The following is a 6,688-nucleotide window of genomic DNA, read 5'->3' as shown; positions in this document are numbered from 1 at the left end:
AGAAAGAGAGCTTCTCTTCCCCTCCATTTTCAACACGAGTGTCAGGACTGACATGAATTGGCCTCAGTCGGGTCCTATGCCCATCCCTGAACCAGTCAATGTGGCAAAGAAGATGGAATGCACTGAGTGGCTGGACCAATACGCATTTCAGAGCAATTAGGCATTTAACTAGAGTTTATGGAAACAGGCTGTGCACCCTGCAGGATAACAGTTTATTCCTCTCTGGTGGAATAAACTGTTCCTAGTGAAACAACTTGCTGGGAAAATGTCCAGCCTGATCCATGAAGTTTAAAGCTGGAGCCATCCAGTAGGAGAGAAAAGGGCCAAATACTTGATGACTGGATGATGCCAAAATGAGATTGTATATTTTATATTGATTTTCTCTCCTGCATCTTGCAGGCTTGCTTTGACAGGAGGATCAGGACCGGTGACGCTTGTTTCAGTGAAAGTGGGAGTGTGAATAGTGAGTAGTTTTTCCTATTTGTTTCTTATAGAATGTGAACTCCTTTCTGGTACCAAGATGAGCTTTATTAAACTACCATTCCTCCCTCCAACCAATTTAAACAAATATCCACTGGCCTCATTAGTAAATCAGATGCCAAGTATATGGCTTAACTTTTCCCTATTATATATATGTTCCCCAGAGCAACATAGGAACTCTCAAGGTGCAGATCACTTAAGATATATTCTTGGCTACAAGTAACAGGAAACACAGACTCAAGATGGCTTAAGTAATAAGAAAACGATTATTAGCTGTCATAACAAGATGTCCTAAAGTAGGATAGGTCCATAGTTGGTTAATTGAGTAGTTCAAAAATGTCACCATGATCTGGGTTCTAACATCTTCAGTGGACTGTCTCTTTCATTTATTTTTTTATCGGCTTTTCCAGCAGTCCCCCAGCAGGTTTTCACTCACATTCATTGGCCAGAACTGTGTCACATACCCTTGCTTAAATCAATCCCTGGCAGAGCAAGCTGTGACCACCATGACTGGCTTAGACCAATCATTAATCTCTTCTTGGGGCTAGGGATGGGATCCACATCCTCTGAAGCACGTGGTCACATAGAGGAAAGTGAATATCTGAACAAAATTAAAGTCTTGTTTAAAAGGAGAAAGGAAGAATGAATGTTTATTGTAAAGGCTGTAAGGTAATACTGTGCACATTTCAGATGAAAACTTGTACACGTACCTAAGTTCCAAGGCATCATATACTCCATCACTGAAGAAAAAGCAGGCCCCCAGCCTTGGCTAACCTTCCCCCAAGTCATGGATAAAATTGAAGAAATATTTAGAAATACTTTTGACTCTGGATATAAGACCCAAGGCATTATCATTGTACCATATGCAGATTGTTTCTCCAATTTGCATAATTATAAACTCCCCCTCAAAGAGTAAACATCGCTGCCAACTTAACAAAAAACAAACTACAAAGCAGTATTAAATATGCATTGCTAATTTGACTTTTTAATTTGTCTGAGATCTCACAGAGGCGTGCACAACTCTATAGATAACGTGTGCTTAATAAAACCTTCCACCTGCCTAAAAGAATTCAACAGGAAAAACAAAGCTAAAACCCAATTTTTTTTAGCTAAAGAATTTGAGTTGACGCCTGAAAATTACCAGTAGGAGTTCATCCTATTAAATTGGCTCTCAAATTCATTATTCTGTGCATTGACTACCATCGTTCATGTCTAGGCAATTGCTCTGTGCAGCCATAGGAAGATAACATTCCCTCAGATGTCTTCATTGGGTTTTGAGTCACCTGTGAGCTGTGTGTGGTCTTAAATTTGAATATTTATAGGAAGTGATTGAAGAGGTGCAGAAAGACTTTCTTGCCCCCAACTCTCTCTCTTATTGATCTGCCTAAAATGTCCACACCAGTCCCTGTCTTGGGCCTTGAAGTTCTCAGCTGCAATACAAATATGCTGCCTGGCCAAGATGGAATATTAAGCTATTCTTATACACCTCAATTTAAGTTTATCCCTTAGCACCAGTGTTGACTGAGACACAGGATACCAATGTGTTTATGCATAGAGAAAAGTCCTCCTGGACCTATAGTAAAAATTATATATATATATATATATATATATATATATATATATATATATATATATATATATATATATATATATATATATATATATATGTATTTATATGTAATGGAGATGCATATTACATTTAAACACACAACACACATACACACAATGTTACATAAATGAGTTACTTTTATACAAGCTATTCTATGACCTGCTTTTTAAGCTCAACAATACATTATAGACATCTTTCCATTGCATCGTGTATGTGTGTATACACATCATTTTTTACCATTGATTAATATTTCATTTCAGGAATAAAAGGTAAGTTATTTACTCAATCCCCTTTTAAAAGATATCTGTCATTACTAGTTAATATTTTTACTGTTTTAAACTATACCAAATATTCATGTGCACAGAGATTTTTCTCCACACTTATGGTCATGTCTTTGGTCAAGATTCTAGAAGGGTGATCACTGGGTCAGTGAGAGACCCGCAGCTGTGTAAGGGCAGAGCCATAAAAGACTAGAATCTCGACACAACCATGTGCCAGCAGAGCATGGGCCCTTGGGGGGCTCTGGATATGCCTGTGCTTTGGGCTTCTGCACAAGGGAGAGGTTAAATGACAGGAAGAAGAAAATGGGGGCAAATTGCACCAAATGTGAACTTTGCTAAACGCCACATTTTTATCTTGTCCTACTACAGAACAGTAAGGGAATTACTGTTATTATAGGCGATTATATTTATTTTTGTGTTTATTTGAGTAATGGCCTGTCTGTCCTTTGTCTAGACTGTAAACTCCCTATGAGTAGGAGCCAGTTCTGGTTTTCTTTTGTTGTCCACGAATACATACCAAATACCCAACATATTTACATTGCTGTGTGGATGTAATTTTGGGGTGAAAGGGTGAACGAATTATATAGAAAATATTTCATGATGGAAAGAAGGAAGTTCCTAAAGAGTGAAATGTCTAGAGAATCTATGCTCTTCTTAATCATCTCACCCAGCTCTCACTATCACTTGTTTATTATAATCTACATCCCAAAACAATGGAAACACTATACAGCTCCAGGTGGTACTCCAGGATCTTAGGGCAAAAGACAATTCTGCCTCAGGAAGTATTGTATAAGGGACAGCTTGTACTAAATGACCTCAGGGGTCAACCTATTTTTATGACCAGCATTTGATTTATTTTTACCTTTCTTTTTCTAAACAAGATGAGGTTCGGTGAGATTATGAAAACCAAAGAAGTGATGGACTTAGAGATGTGACTTTATATGAAATTCTATCCCATCGCAAAATGAATGGGTTCTGTAATGTTGTACCAGTTTGATTTGCTCCAAAACACACAAAACACACAAGAAAGATGAGATTTTTTTCTCTTTCCATAAATGATATTTATTTGCTTTTTCTATTTTCAAAAATGTTTCATGTCATTCAGGGCTTTATCTAAGTTTCTTGAGTTTTTGTCATCCTTCCCAGAGCAGCAAGGGTGGTTTTCCTGTTCCCTAACTCACTTAATGTCTGTATGCCCAGCAAAAGAGCTAGCTGAACAGAGACACCCTACACCCATCGCCAACTGACAACTCCATTGGCTCCAGTGCTTACAGTATCAAAATCAGTTCTCCAGGAAGCTATCAGTTGCTCAGATGAAACTTATTGGCCAACTCTGATCTGGTCAATACTTCTGATCTCTTCATTCTTCCTCATGTATAATATTCCTTTAATGGAAAACCAAGTCTAGAAATCCTTCAACTATCTCCAAGGAGGAAGAAAGATTGCTATTTGGCTGTTCACAGTGAAGTTTGGAGACCAACAGAATTAGCCTCACCTGGTCTCTTCTTAGAAATGCAGAATCCCAGGTTCCACCCCAGACCTAGTGAGTAATAATATACATTTTCTCAAGACCCTCATGTACTTTGGTGTGCACATAACAGATCTAAAAGACAATTTTTTGTAGTCATTCTCCCTGATACCTTCTGTTTCCAAAATCTCTCCCACAAAATGAAGCACATGTGAAGTAGAGTACTATTAAAAGTGCGTTATTTCCATAGCTCATACTATTATCAAGTTAGGCAGAAAAACAAAAGCAAACTTTCATAATCATTTGAAGGACACTTTCTATATTTAAAAACAATTATTTACTCCTTAGAGCATTTCATTATTTTTCAAAACAATTTGCCCTCTATTCTCTCATTTTTTCAAAATGGCAGCCCTACAATAAGACTAAATCATGGCAAAAATGAGAGATAGGATAAGGTGATTTTTGGTGCTCCTAGGTCCTTCTTCTGAGCTTATCTCCTCTGTTCCTTTAAGATTTCAGGTACTATCAGCTTCTCTTCAACACTTCCCTCAAGAAAAATCTATTCTTGGGGCAACATATGATGCCAGCCATTTTATATTTTATGTATTTTTATGTTCATAGAGTCGATCTGATAATTTTTAGTCATCTCTCTCATGATGAAAGAAAGACTTGGTTTTCCATTAAAGGAATATTACATAAGAGGAAGCGTGAAGAGGTAAGAAGTATTAATCAGATCAGAGTTGGCCAAAAGTTTCATCTGAGCAATTGATAGCTTCCTGTATATCTGTGTTAAGAAGGATTCTGAGGCTATATCTGGGTTCACCAGGAAAAAATATTTTGTGATGTCTGCTGTGGGTGTGGGATAAAGCCATACATCAGCCATATAATGTTCCTTACCAACATTTACTAAATCTTTGTATGTCATACATTGTCAAGCTACTCACATGCTGTCTTAGTTTTCTATTGCTAAATAACAAATTACCCCAAAATGTAATGGCTTAAAAGAATAATGTTTATTATCTCATAGTTTCTGTGCATCAGGAGTCTTTGAGCAGATTTCATGAGTTCTCTGTCTCAGGGTTTCCCACAGGGACACAATAAAGGTATCGGCCTGGGCTGCAGTCTTACTCAAAGGCTTGAATGGGGAAGGATCCACTGACCAGCTCACATGGGAGTATTGCATTCTTTGAGGACTGCTGCACTAGGGTCTCAGTTCCTCACCAGCCATTGTCCAGAGACTGCCCTCAGTTCCTTGACAGATTGCCCACTCCACAGGGCAAGGATGCAAGAAGAGTGAGAGAGGATGTCAGCAAGAGGGAAGTCACAGTCTTTTGCACCTAGTTATAGAAGTGTTGTCCAATCACCTTTGCCTATTGTATTCATTAAATGTAAGTCATTATGTCCACTCAAGGGGAGGGAATTACACAGGGCATGAATACTAGAAGGTGGGAATCATTCAGAGCCACCTTAAAAGCAGGCTGCCATACATAGTTTATTGCATTGAATATTCACCATGACCTCTTAAGATAGGTACTATTATTATCCCATTTTTACAAGTGAGGAAGCAGGCATAGAAAAGCAGTCATTTATTCAGAGGACATAGCTAATAACGGACAGAGCTGGGATTTTGACCGAGGTCCACTGGCTTTAAAATTGATGTTCTTGTCACTGTGCCCTTTGCTATCTCTAGAATTACACTATAGAGTGATCTCAAAATATTTTGACCATGAAAACCCTATTAGCAAACACTTTCAGAATACACCTTCACTATATGCATATGTGTTTATAAAGTGCATCTTAATCTGTAATTAAATTTGAGTTAAGCTTACTTCAGAAAGTGATTATGAATAGAAATTCTTTTATCCGCACTACAGTGGATTGTCTTGCCTTCCCCTGGGGTCTCTCCCGCATTGGAGACTACCGAGGTCACCCCCTTCCGGCTGCAGGATCCTGTGATCCCTGGCTCCCTGGTGGACATCAAGTGGGCTGACTGGAGATACAGTTGAAAGCTTCTGCTGCTCAAGCACCAAAAACAGGGAGAAACTGGCTGGCAGCCTCCTCCTCCTCTACCCATGATGAGTGTTAGGGAGAATAGTGAATGAGGAGTTTGGACAACTGCTTCCTCTCACTTGGTGTCATCAAGTCACTTAAGGAAGGATATTGCAGGATTGGAGCAGCTTTCTCCCAGCCTCGGAGCCCTAGGGCTTCACTGCAGGGGGGGAAAAAATGCCTTTAAATCTGCCTCCTAATCAAGTTTGAAGGATAGAGAAAAGTTCAGATGCAGTTTCCAAGTGAGGCTCTAAATTTTATTTATTATTTATTAATTGTATAATATTTATTATTGCATAAAAATTATGTTTATGTTTATTTTAAATAGGTAATTCATGCACATGGTAAAAACATGTTTAATGCATTTTGGATATTTAGCAAAAATTAAGCTTTCTGCAGAGCCTTCATTCAACTTCTCTGCTCTCCTCTCCTTAAATAACCACTTTGTGTGAGTGTTTCCTTCCAGTAAGAGTCTCTATCTATTCAGATATGGATGCACCTTGTTTTTTTTGTAACCCTAACGGTATACACGCTGATCTACACCTTGGTGTTTCTTCAGTTATTGTTTCTTGGAGATGGTGTTACATTAGTGCACACAATGCTTTCTTATTCTTCTTAATGGGCACATAACATTTTGTAGTATGAATGAATCAAAATTTATGTAATCAGTCTCCTATAGATGGATACTTAGGTTGGTTCCAATCTTTTGCTCTTATAAAAAAAAGCTGTGACAGATACAGTGTTTAGAGAATTGCTTTGGAAAGCGTTTGGCTTTTAATGTTGGTGTCTAATAGCTTTTTC

The 6,688-nt window shown here is 38.2% G+C and overlaps 1 protein-coding gene across 1 annotated transcript in view; it reads left to right on the top strand.

Moving 5' to 3' along the window:
- The first annotated feature begins 420 nt into the window (after positions 1-420).
- The window catches only part of ATP10B (ATPase phospholipid transporting 10B (putative)), a 217,963-nt gene continuing 211,695 nt past the window's right edge, over positions 421-6,688 (top strand). Inside the window, exon 1 of the mRNA XM_059917629.1 lies at positions 421-463. The gene's annotated coding sequence lies outside the window, so the exon portion shown is untranslated. The remainder of the gene's footprint in view (positions 464-6,688) is intronic.

This window comes from Balaenoptera ricei, chromosome 3 (genome assembly GCF_028023285.1).
Source record: "Balaenoptera ricei isolate mBalRic1 chromosome 3, mBalRic1.hap2, whole genome shotgun sequence".
Lineage (NCBI taxonomy): Eukaryota > Metazoa > Chordata > Mammalia > Artiodactyla > Balaenopteridae > Balaenoptera > Balaenoptera ricei.
Note: the sequence above shows the minus strand (reverse complement) of the source record. Positions and strands in the feature narration are given on the sequence as shown.